The sequence below is a fragment of the Myotis brandtii genome, unplaced genomic scaffold (assembly GCF_000412655.1).
Source record: "Myotis brandtii unplaced genomic scaffold, ASM41265v1 scaffold186, whole genome shotgun sequence".
Classification (NCBI taxonomy): Eukaryota; Metazoa; Chordata; class Mammalia; order Chiroptera; family Vespertilionidae; genus Myotis; species Myotis brandtii.
Window position 1 is genome coordinate 2,483,740 of NW_005356905.1, and position 13,379 is coordinate 2,497,118.

Sequence of the window (13,379 nt, forward strand, 5' to 3'; positions counted from 1 at the left end):
CGCCCAGATCCTTCCGTGGCTGCCCAGCAGCTTGCACCGCTCTTCAAGGTCCAACCCTGCGTCCTCCTCCAGCCTCCTCACTTCCTCTTGCCTTCTCCTCGCAGCCCCTTCCTCATGCTCCAGTCACACCAGAATGACTTGCCTTTATTAGCCAGAGAGGCCTCTGAGCGCTCACCCTCCCACAGGACCCTACGCCTCCCCCACGGCTGGCACTCACTACCAACTAAACACGTACATTAACCAAGGGCAGGGACGATCCTGGGAATCGGGTCTGGCCCATAGTAAGAAGTCACATATAGCTGAACCGGTTTGGCTCAGTGGATAGAGCATCGGCCTGTGGACTGAAGGGTCCCAGGTTCGATTCTGGTCAAGGGCATGTACCTTGGTTGCAGGCACATCCCCACTGGGGGGCGTGCAGGAGGCAGCTGATCGATGTTTCTCTCTCATCAATGTTTCTAACTCTCTATCCCTCTCCCTTCTTCTGGGTAAAAAATCAATAAAATATATTTTTTTTAAAAAAGAAGTCACATGTATCTTGAAGAGTGAGTGCAAGAGTCAGCTTTTGTGATAGAGCACTAAACTAGGGAGGAGAAAGTTGGGTCCTGGCTGTGCCACTAACCTGCTAAACCACCCCAGAGACCACTAACCTGCTAAACCACCCCAGAGACCACTAACCTACTAAACCACCCCAGAGACCACTAACCTGCTAAACCACCACAGAGACCACTAACCTGCTAAACCACCCCAGAGACCCCTGTCTGGGCCTCAGTCTTCTCATCCACCAACTGAGGCACTTGACCTCTGAATTCCCTTCCAGCTCCAAAGGCCCATGCTCCCCGGCTCTTTGGATCCCAGTAGTTCTTCAAAGCCAAGCAATTCTTCACCTTTGCAAATAAATGTTTACATTTGTAACAAGGACTACAAATTTCTGTACTAGTGGATATCAGAAAGTAACTACATGTAAACAGTATCTTTTTAGTAATACTTTCTTAAAATCCCCAATTTGTGAGACAGCAAACGTGGACCCTCCCCTCTCCCCACCACTCCTCTGCCCCTAGTGTTGGGTGTTTAATGCTTGGTGTGAGGAGGCGAGGCAGGTGTCCAGGTGGAGGTGAAGGTCCCAGAGCCCCTGTGCCTCCTCTCTTCCTGCTTTCATTCCCTTCTCTCTAGGTTCCGGGAAACAACAGATATGCTGTTTGAAGGCTGACTATATGCTGTTTCAGGGCTGACTATGAAATAAGGTTGAACTGAAGGAGGTAGCGAGGTAGGTAACAGAAGGTCCAGGGCAGGCTCTTCAGTAAGTCCATTCAAGGTTATCCTGATCTTCTCAGACCAGTCACCAAACAAAAAGCTTTAGTCATAAAGAAAATGGGTTACGTTAATGCTACACGTTATGTTGGGCAGCGACTCTAACTGAAACGAAGCCAATAAATGACCCAGCTCAAGAAGAAAGAGAATGTCACTCCTCCCAAGAAAAAGAACATAAGGAGCTCAGCCACTGTTGAAGGCCTTTCATCCTGAAATTCTGTTGGGTTGTTTAGGACTGAAACCAAGTATCAGACCAAAGTCATTGTTTCTATTAGGGCTCCTGCCAAGTAGTAAATTTACAGTTCAAAGGCCTTGCTAATAACGCAGATCTTATAATGCTGGCCATCAAATGCTAAACCATTGAGTTGTTGCATTCATTGTGGGCAAACTAAAGCTTATACTATGCTATTCTTAATCATTTATATATTTCTTCTTTGTGAGAAACAATAGCTATAATAACCATATACACATATACACACATATAAATACATCACTAGCCATTCTGGTATGTAATCTAAACCCATATATTAATTATTACTTTTATTTCCATAGGGTTTTTTTTTTAACTTTTAGGTATATATTTCTTATTTGACCTTCACTCACATTTGCTTTTAATTTTTTTTTCTAATACACACAGTAGAGTAGTAGACAGGCACTGAGGTTTGATGGGCTGAGAAACGAGAAGCATGGCAATGATTGGATGTGAGGAGTGATGAGGGAGAGGAAGGCTTCAGCAGCTCATCATTTGCAATATGTGCCTCTGGAGATAAAATTACTTTTCTCCTGCCTTCCAAGTAAGAGATGGCGGGGTTGTTGAACTAGATCTGCCACACTATGGTGGCTTCCTGCAGGAGGATGGGCCCAGAGCTGTATTTTCCAGGAAGTGATCAGTCCCCTGGGTGCAAGGCGTAGAAAGGTAAACTGACCATCCGAGGGAACAGGGCAGTGATGGGATGTCTCCCTGAAATGACAGTATGTTTATAAAACTCCATTTTGCTAGTAGTCTTGTTCTTGCTCTCCTGTTGGTTTTGGAGAAGCAAGCACCCCTGTTGGGAACTGGCTGTGAAGGGACCCACATGGTAAGGATCTGCAGGTCGCTTGAAGGAGGCCTACAGCTTCAGGGCACTGAAGTCTGCCAACAGCCCACGTGGGCCTCAAAGTGAATCCTTCCCCAGTCAAACCTCAAAAAGAGGACACAGCCCAGACAACACCTTGGTTGCAGTCTGGTGAGACCCTGAAGCAGAGAACCCAGGACTTTCCACCCTCAGAAACTGTGAGATAATAAGTGTATGTTGTTTTAAACTGCAAAAGGTAAAGTTGAACTAACTAGGAATATTTACTTTTTCAGCAACTCTGTAGGCACAAAAATTTTTAAGTCCAACAATTCTCCACTGTCTAATTCCTAAAAACCTTATAACCTATTGCTGTCCAAAAGAAAGTGAAGTTTTTTTTTATTAAAAAATACATTTTTATTGATTTTTATAAAGAGAGGAAGTGAGAGAGATAGAAACATCGATGAGAGAGAAACATCAATTGGCTGCCTCTTGCACACCCCCTACTGGGGTTCAAGACCACAACCTGGGCATGTGCCCTGACCAGGAATCAAACTAGCGGCCTCTTGGTACACGGGTTAACGCTCAACCACTGAGCCACACAGGCCAGGTGAAGGTGGAAGGTTTTTAGAAGGAAAATAAAAAAGGCATTTATAGAAGTGAAATTCAGCAGTAATATTTCGAACATGAAGGATACAGAATTTGCTAGGAGGGATTTTGTGACATGACTGACCATCATTTTTTTTTAATTGATTTTTGAGAGAGAGAGAGAGAGAGAGAGAGAGAGAAAGGAAACATCAGTTTGTTGTTCCACTTGCGCATTCATTGGTTGATTCCTGTATGTGCCCTGACCAGGGATGGAACCCACAACCTTGGACTGTTGGGATGACATTCTAACCAACTGAGCTACCCGGCCGGGGCACCATGGTTATTCTTAGTAGCCACCTTTTGCTGCACTCTCTTCCTTTTCCTTCTCTTTCTCTTTCCCACTCCCCTCCTCATGACCCCTCCCCTACTTCTCCTTCTTCTTCTGCCTCTTTTATATTCCAGAAAGGATGTTTGGCACTTTGCACATATCCTATCAGGAGACGGAACATGTGTATTTTTCTCAGATGAACAAACTGAGGATGAAGTAGTTGTTCTCATCTAGTAAATGAGGCAGAGGTAGGAGTCAGACCCAGGCCTGCTGGGCACAGATGCCCAGGTTCTCTCCACCACCCCAGTGTCAGCAAGTGCACAGGGCTTGGTGGGCAATCTGCTTTGTTAGAGGCCACCTCTTTATTTTCCTTCTCTCTCTCTCTCTAGTTGGGGAGCCAGGAAACCTATAAACCCTTAGGAAACAGCTAGGTGACAATACCGGGAAGATACAGCTAATTGCTCAAAGGACTGATATCAATGGTGAGTGCTCTGGGAGCATGAGCGGTGAGGTGATTGTGAATTTGTAGAGAGAAAGGAGGCTTCAGGAAAAGTGAGTCTGAGCTGGGCCAGATACGGCTCCACCTTAGATATGGCCTCTAAGAAAGGGCCCACTCTGGTCCTTCTTCAGTCACACCCACCACGGGAGTGAGGGGTCTGTGAGGAAGTGCCCACCCGGAGCCTGCATCCCTGCTCTTTGCACCCTGCTCTGTGTACTGGGACCCCAGAATTTTGGCCAAACACCCTGGAACAACGTCTAGGGACTGCACAGGGCTTCTGCTGACATCCACAGGCTGGTGACCGGTTGAGTAGAAAGTGGAAGGGAAGCAGTGCAGGCCAAGACCCTGAGGCTGAGGACTAGGGGCAGCTTCTTCCTGGAGCACCGCATGCTGGCCCAGAACAAGAATTCCAAGTGAGAACGTAGCCTTCCTGGGCTATCGTGAAGGTCAGGGGAAGAAGGTAGAACATTTCTTCTTTAAACATTTTTTGGTTAAATTGTAACATTTTGATATTTGAACATGAGTAATATTGATTCAAATGTGCGCTTTTGGGTTCAGCCTGGACAGAAAGAATGTGGAAGGGGGCGGACTTGTGAGGAATGAGATGTCAGGAAGACAGCCCGTGCAAGTGGTACAGGTGGGCCTCCCACAGTGCTCGGCGGTGGATGGGCTCTTCTTTCCAATGAGTAAGAAATGAGGAGCTCTTACCTGAATTTGTGTACACTCCAGTTTATAAGTCATAAGTTTCATATGAGTTATTGTGATCTTGTGGCCTAACTTCCCTTCAGTGAACTCCACACAGCTTAAATCAAACAGTACATTTCTGAGTTGCAATTAAGACCAGTATTACAAACAAGAAAGGCCGGGGGCCAGGGATGACAGATATGTTCTATAACAAATTAAGAAACAAACAAACAAAACTGGACCAAACAAAATGACCAACAGGAGAGTTATTAAGTAATGAAAAACTATGTAAAAAGTCATGTCATAGAAGATAATTTTGTGACTTGATAAATTATTCATGATGTAAGTGAAAAGAGCAGGGCATAAAATTGAACATGGTATAATACCAAGTTTGTTTTAAAAATATACCAAATGCATATTTAAAAGATTGAAAGTAGCCCTGGCTGCTTGGCTCAGTGGATGGAGTGTGGGCCTGCGGACTCAAGGGTCCCGGGTGCAATTCCAGTCAGGGGCACATGCCCAGGTTGCAGGCTCAGTCCCCAGTGGGGGGCCTACAGGAGGCAGCCGATCAATGATTCCCTCTCATCATTGATGTTTCTCTCTCGCTCTTCCTTTCCCTTCCTCTCTGAAATCAATAAAAATATATTTTTTAAAAAGATTGAAAGTAAATACATCATCATGGTAACTATTTCTGGTTGCCAATTATAGACATTTTTATGTCCCCATTTCTGGTTGGTGAATTATAGACATTTTTATGTCCCCATATTTCCAAATGTTATTCAAGAAATATGTGCTATAGTTATAAACTACTGTTATGAACACACACACACACACACACACACACACACACACACACACACACACGATCTGGAGAAAAGAACAAAAAGAAGAACGAGGAGTTATTGCCAGAGGATTCCATGTCAATGGGGTGATGTGTGTTCCCCGGTGAGAACCTGCTTGAAATGTGGAAATGATGACCGTGTGGAAGAGCTAAAAGAAAGAAAACCTCACCAGGAAGGAGAGTAGGTGAAAGAGGGTGAGTCAGAGGAGGTATCAGGTGATTTTAAGGTGAGAAGCAGACAGAGGCAAGTTATCAGAGCAGAGGAGGCCCACAATGCAAGTGTGAAGAGACGGTAGTGAAGATGAGAGCCGACCTCAGTTGCAAAAGCTGAAGAGGCTCTAGGCCAGGTGGATGGATGAGAAAGGGGCCTAAACACAAGCATAAACATCTGGCCCCTTAAACCCTCCACCCATATGTGCATGTAAAACAACTGACATTTAACTTCAAGGCAAAAAAGTGGGCTCTTATCCAAAGAAAACAATCTGCTTAGGGCGAACTCAGCTTCCTCCCTGCTTTTCTGAAATGCTGAGGGGCTCAGCCTGTCCAACCAACATCCTCTCTGAACACCTTAATGCCAAATCTTCATCAAGAACTGCACAAAGCATGCAGAATTCTCTCATCAGTTTAAGGAGAGGCCTCTAAGGGAAAAAGACTGCAATGCAACAGCAGAGCAAATGTACACTAGCTACCTGCAATAATCAACAGGTTCTTCACTCTTAAACAGGAACAGAAGACTCAGGAATACATGAACATCAGTGACAAAAAATAGATAAGGATCAAGATAAGCAAAACTTACCTGATCACAGAAAAAAAAAATTCTTGAACTACAAGGAAGAATAACCTTTTAATTAATATTTAGCGAGATTTATGAAGCCAGTAGCCCATAAAACAAGGATGGAATGCAATGAAGAAGGAACATTCAGGAATACAAATGAAGCTCCTGAATATGAAAAAAAAAAATGGCAAAGTAAAAAAAAGACGGATAAAGTGAAAAACACACAACCACTCCCAAAAGACAACATTCCCAGAATGTTAAACAAACAAAAAAAGACAAAGGGATGAAAAGTAGCATTTAAGATACAGCATTTATGTTGCAGAAGGAGAGAAGAGAGGAATTGAAGGAGAAATCAGGTGTTACAGAAAGACATGAATAAATTATTTTTTTAAAAAAATCACAAAACATTTTTAAGCCCTGGCTGGTTTGGCTCAGCAGTTAGAACGTCAGCCCAGGGACCTAAGGGTCGTGGGTTTGATTTCAGGCCAAGGACAGGTACCTCGGTTTCAGATTCCTCCCATGCCCCAACTTTTGGGATGCAACCAATCAATGTGTCTCTTTCACAACGATGTTTCTCTTTGTCTCTCTCTCTCCCCCTCCTCTCCTTCCTTTCCCGTCTCTAAAAAACAAACAAAATTTTTTTTTCAAAATCTGAAGGAAGTCTCATATTTGCAAAACATGATAAATTAAGCAAGATCCAGGATAGAAATGCCATCATAAAGTTTCAAAACACCAAGTGTAAAGAGACCCTTAAAAGATTCAGCGGAAAAGGGCAATAAACAGACCACCAATAAGGGAATGAGGATCCAACTGTCATAAATTATTATCAGTAATATTAGGTGTCAGAAGACAATGAAAAAATTTCTTCAAGACTCTGAGAATTCTAGATTCAAACCTGGTAGATTTCTAGACCTGGTTAAATTAATGCAAAGGAAAAACATATTTTTAGACACTTAGAAATTTACTACTTTCATGAACTATTTCTGAGAAAATTACTTGAGATAAATGTCTACAAAATAAAAGGAATAAATAAGAAAAAAAAAGACATGGAATCCACGAAGGAATTGTCAACCCCTGGATTACCTCTTGCAATGAGTCCACATTGGAGCAGAGAATGGAAAGCTGTGGAAGAGATACCTCAGGGGAAAAAAGGAGATTGTGATGTTAATATAGAGAAGTAGATATAACCCTCGCACACTATTTTGCTCTGCAGTGAGCAATATATACAAACTAATGTAATCCTATTAGTTATTTTTCAACTTTTAGAACCAAACCACAGTCAAGACAGACAATTATAGTTACAGAATAAAAGGAAAAATAAATCTAACAGTTTATAGCAACATTATTCATGATAGCAAAAACAAAGTGGAAACAAATTAAAATGTGTATCAACTGAGATGCAGAAACAAAATGTGGTATAGCCATATACTGGGATATAATTCAGCCAGTAAAAAGAAATGAAATAATGATACACACCAAAACTTGGATAAACATCAAAAACATGCTAAGTGAAAGAAGCTATATGGAACCACATATTGTATGGTTCCATTCATATGAAGTGTCTAGAACAGATAAACCTATAAACACAGAAAACAGATTAGTGGTTGTGTAAGGCTGGGGAAATGAGGAGTGACTGATAACAGGTATGGGTTTTTGGGGGGTAATAAAAATGTTCTAAATTTATATTATGGTGATGGCTGCATAACTCTGTAAAAACGATTAGATTGTACATGCTTTTTTTTTTTTAATAAAGTTGGGAGGTGAAAGAGGTACAGAGAGGTGAAAAAAAAGAATTGAAGTGATAATACCCTTCCCTTATCTTACTTATTGAGAAGTTGAGACAATGCTGAAAACGGGAAAAATAAAAAATAGAGGTTTAGGTGAACAATTTAAAGTATAATAGGTAACCAAGAGAATTAAAAAATGATAGATCAAAAATTGGAGAGAAGAATAGAAGTGGGAGGTGATATTAGTGAGCTAAGTCTCTGTCTTTCATATTTCAGGTGGCATATACCATCTAACATTGGTAAAATAAAAACTAGAGATATATGCATATTATTTAGAGTTTTGGAAGTAACCCCAATTATAATAAAAGGTAGCTGCCTCTGGAGAATGAAAGTAGGATGGAGAGAAAGACTAGATGTTTCATTACAAGTGCTTTAACATATCTGTTTTGTTTTACCATGGGCCTGTAGTGCTTTGATTAAAGCGAAAAGAAAAAAAGATAGACTAATTATAACATTGAAAAACAAAGGAAAACTATTTACATGGCTTTCAAATATGCTATCTTGTATGAAAATACATATTTTCAATCCTCAACTGGACAATTAATTACAGGCCAAGTTAAAATTTCTGTAATGAAACCAATTTCCGAATACTGCGTTCTTCCATAGAGCCTGTAACACTGCCACCTTGTGACAGAAAAGGCAACTTTATTTATGTAGAAATTATATATTTATTTATATAATTCACCTGGTTCAAAATTTAAAAAAATTTTTAACACATGTGATTAAAAAGTCTCTCTCCATCCCTGTTCTTCACAAATCCAGTTCCTATCCATAAAGAATCAAATGTTAATAGTTTCCTGTGTATATTCTTCCAAAAAATATTTTAAGCATATTCAAGCAAATATGTATATATTAACACAAATAGAATACTATATGTAATTATATATTTTGATTTTTCAGTCTTTTACTATTTTAGAAATTTTTCTATATCAGTACACAAAGATTCTTCCTTATTAGTAAGTGTAAAATATTTCATCATATGAATGTTGATTGATTTAACCAGTCCCTTATTGATAGTTAATTCAGCCTTTTGATTTCTCAAATGATGCTGCAATTAATAAATTTGTATGTATGCCATTTCTCACATTTTGGGAAGGGTACCTGTATTTATAATTTTGAGAGATTTTATCGAATTCCTCTTCACTGAGTTTATATTCCAAACAGCAAGACATGAGTGTACTGTTTTCCTACACCAATGACAAGTTAAAGACTCTTCTGATCTTTAACAATCTGGCTGGAACCATGGAGGGTGCAAAAGAAAAAAAAGAAGGTTCCTACTGTGCCAAAAACCCTTAAGAAAAAGTGAAGGAATGTCTCAGAGCTGAAGATCAAGTGCCTGATAAGTTTGACCAAAAGATACTTTGAAAGACAAGGAGGAAGCTTATCTATGAAAAAGCTAAGCACAATCACATGGAATACAGGCAGATGTACAGAACTGAGATCAAATGGCTAGGATGGCAAGAAAAGCTGGCGACTTCTATGTGCCTGCGAAGCCCAAATTGGCATTTGTCATCAGGGTTAGAGGTATCAATGCTTTGAGCCCAAAGGTCCGAAAGGTACTGCAGCTTCTTCTGCTTTGCTTCAACGGTACATTTGTAAGGCTTAACAAGGCTCCCATTAACATGCTGAGGATTGTGGAACTCTGTGTTGCATGGGGGTACCTAAACCGGAAGTCAGTAAATAAATTAACTTACAAGTGCAGTTTTGACAAAATCAAAAGAAATGAATTGCCCCAACAGATAACACATTGATTGCTTGATCTCTTGGTAAACATGGCATCATCTGCATGGAGAGTCTGGTTCGTATATTTGCAGCCCACGTGGTTCTAAATTGTATATTTGTGGTTTAAACAGCATCATTAAAATACTGAGGACAGATGCATCCACAGATTTTGCTTACTTGGTTCTTTGCCCATTCTTCTCATTCTTTACTTTCCCGAATATGGTTCAGGTACAATTTATTCACCTCCTTCTATTTTGTCCACAGCTTTTTTTTTTTTTTAAATTCTCACCCGAGGATATTTTTCCATTGATTTTTAGGGAGAGTGGGAAAGAGAGGGAAAGACAGAGAGAAACATCAATGTGAGAGAAACACATCTACTGGTTGCCTCCTGCAGTAGCCCTGACCAGGGCCATGGCCAGGGAGGAGCCTGCAACCAAGATACGTGCCCTTGACTGGAATTGAACCAGGGACCTTTGGTCTGCAGGCTGATGCTCTATCCACTGAGCCAAACTGGCTAGGGCTTGTCCCGTGCCCTTTAGGCAAGATCTGCTGTCTCATGAACAGGTCCGGTGCTCTCTTAATAGGAAATATCATCGTTGTACAGATTCTCAGGAAGCCTTCTTATGGCTGCTTTCACATCGTCATCCGTACGTATTGTATCATCTTGCACGAACCTGTTGATTGAACCCCACAGCACTATAATACCATTTCCAATACACTCTAGCACTGGTCTGATGCTGCACCGGCAGGCCTGCCCGCTCTTTGACTTGAGACGCTACGGTTTTGTCTATTCCAGATTGTCATATAATAGGAATCAGATGGTTTAAGCATTTATTTGATTCTAGCTTTCACCAGGCATAGTGTATTTGAAGTTCATTCATGTTGTCATATGTATTAGTTTCTTCTTATTTATCACTAAAACCATTTGTTGAAAGATATACCTGTTTACTCCATTCACCGGTTGAAAGAACTTCGGGTCAGAAAATAGGTCATGGCCATAATGATTTTGGCTTAAATCAAGGACATCTGAACATAAACTAGATACTTGCTATTAAAGAATTGTCAGTTTTTTAAAGAGGTGGTAATAAAACTGTGGTTATGCTAAAAAAAAAAGTCAATTTAAAAAAATATATTTCTTTATTGATTTCAGAGAGGGAGAGGGAGAAACATCAGTGATGAGAGAGAATCATTGATTGGCTGCCTCCTGCACGCCCCCTACTGGGGATTGAGCTTACAACTTGGGCATGTGCCCTTGGCTGGAATTGAACCTGGGACTCTTCAGTCTGCAGTCCGATGCTCTATCCACTGAGCCAAACCGGTTAGGGCACCAATTTTTAAGAGCTACATAATATCTAGGATTTACTTCTAAATATCCCAAAGAAGTAGGAAAGGTGGGTGGGTCAGAGATAAAACAAGATTGACCATATGTTGATGATGGTTGAAAATGGTGAGTAGTATATGAGAATTCATTATTTTATTATAGTTTTGCACATGCTTAAAATTTCCAATAACTTGAATAAAAAGGATGTTGGTTTTGCCCAGTTGGAGTGGCTCTGTTGGTTTGACATCATCCCATGCATCAAAAGGTTGCCAGTTCAATTCCTGATCAAGACACATACCTGGGCTGTGGGTTCGATCCCCAGTAGGGGCATGTACAGAAGGCAAAATGATGTTTTTCTCTCTCCCTCCCACTCTATAAGAATGTCCTTGGGTGAGGATAAAAAAAAAATGTTGGTTTTTATTCTAAGAGCAGTGAGGAGATATGAAGTGTCCAAGTTAACACTCAGATTTGATTTTTAGATACCTTATTCTGTTTTCAGTGCAGAGATCAGATTGGAAGGGGGGCAGAGTGGCTGAGGGAGACCATTTTCACACTTTTGTAATGGTTCAAGAAAAGAGATGATGGTTTGACTAAAAAATAAAAATGGAAAAAAGTGAAAGGATGCAAGAACCACTTTGAAGAACTTTAGAGTGAGGGGAGTGGACATTCACAGAGATAGGGAACAAAGCAGCAGCTGTCAAATCAACTTTATAAACAGCAGAGCTTGAAATGGACATCCGACCCAAATGTGTCACCTAAAGGGCGCAAATTTAAAAGCATATTAAAAATTCATGGAACTGCTAGGGGAAAATATTTCATCTACCCTCCCTGTACATTATTGACATGCTAGCTGGCAATACAGTTCCCAGTTGCTCTGATCACACTGGAATGGCCATCTTCCTTTAACTTAGGGATTTAGATTACAATATCAATATGCACCTTGATTTGATTTAAAGACATCTATGTGTAACTTTTATTATTTTTATTGTACTCTTTAAAAGCATATATTTTGTTAATGTGCTTAACAAAAAAAATATTTTAGCTCTAAATGTTCAAAATATTAAGTTGTTAGGCATGGATCTGCTAGTAGCGTTTTAAAATATAGGAACAAATGTCTGGGCAAAATTTCCCCTCCTGGTCATATTAAATTATTGGCTTGTATTTAATGAATTTTTCCAGTGAGTAAAATAATCAAGAAGACAGTAAAGCCCTGGCTGGTGTTGTTCAGTGGTTGGAATGTGAAGGTCAGCCTATGTACCAGAGGGTCTCAGGTTCAATTCCAGGCATATACCATAGGGGCGTGTTTGGGAGGCAACCAATCGATGTCTGTCTCTCTCCCTTTCCCCCTCCCTAAATATCACTGGAAAAAATATCCTCACTCCTTGGGTTGCGGGGGGGGGAGGGGGGGGGAAGAGTACAAAAACACATCAGATACATTGACCAAAATAATTGACAATGGATTCTAATTGAATTTTTATACTCATGAAATAAATAATCTACCAATTTTCAGAAATTAACAATGGTAATTGCTTTTGATTCAAGCTAAGTTGGCCTGTTTATTGTTCACCTTCTTACTATCTATGATGGAAGATTCGATTTTGAAAACTCAAAAATAAATACAGGCATACCTCGTTTTATTGCGCTTGGTTTTATTGCACATGTTGCTGTTTTTACAAATTGAAGGTAAGACCCTCCACCAGCAAAAAGATTATGTCTTACTGCAGGCTCAGAGGATGGTTAGCATTTCCTAGCAATAAAATGTTTTGAAGTTAAAACATGTACATTGTTTTTCTAGGCAGTGCTATTGTACACTTAATAGACTATAGTATAGTGTAAAACATAACTTTTATATGCACTGGGAAACAAAAAAAATTACTCGCTTTATTGTGGTGGTCTGGAGTCAAACCCTGAAATATCTGTGAGGTATGCCTGTAATATCAAAACTCTGACACGTTTCTATAATTAGCCATTCCTCAAAATATAGAAAAAGCTGTGTAAACATTGTTTGCATTGGTTCACAAATTTAAGTGAATTTTAGACCATAATTGGAAGCACAGCTTCCAATGGTATGGAACTTGAGATCTGGGTCTTATCTGACCCTTAGTAATTAATTACCTCTCATCTGAAGGGGAGGTTAGTACAGATCATTCATTCATGCTCTGAAATTCATGGACCCCAACAAATCCTCTAGATTGAACTATACATATATACTAGTAGCCTGGTGCACGAAATTCGTGCACTGGGGTGGGGGGGGGGGAAAGGGGCCCCTCAGTCTGGCCTTCACCCTCTCCAATCTGAGACCCATCAGGGAATGTCCAACTACCTGTTTGTGCCCACACTTTCAATAGATAACAGCTCCATTGTTGTTTCTTTCTTATGCTTAAAACCATTGGAATTAGTAGGTATTCAAAGTGTGTATACATTTTGGGGGGACACCCTGTATATCTCTAGTCAGCGGTGAAAGAAACCAACAG

At 40.4% G+C, this 13,379-nt stretch overlaps 2 pseudogenes; one reads left to right on the forward strand and one right to left on the reverse strand.

The window, feature by feature from the left end:
* Positions 1-7,121: 7,121 nt before the first annotated feature.
* LOC102252295 lies at positions 7,122-9,760 on the forward strand (annotated as a pseudogene).
* LOC102252581 overlaps positions 9,726-13,379 on the reverse strand; it is a 4,534-nt pseudogene continuing 880 nt past the window's right edge.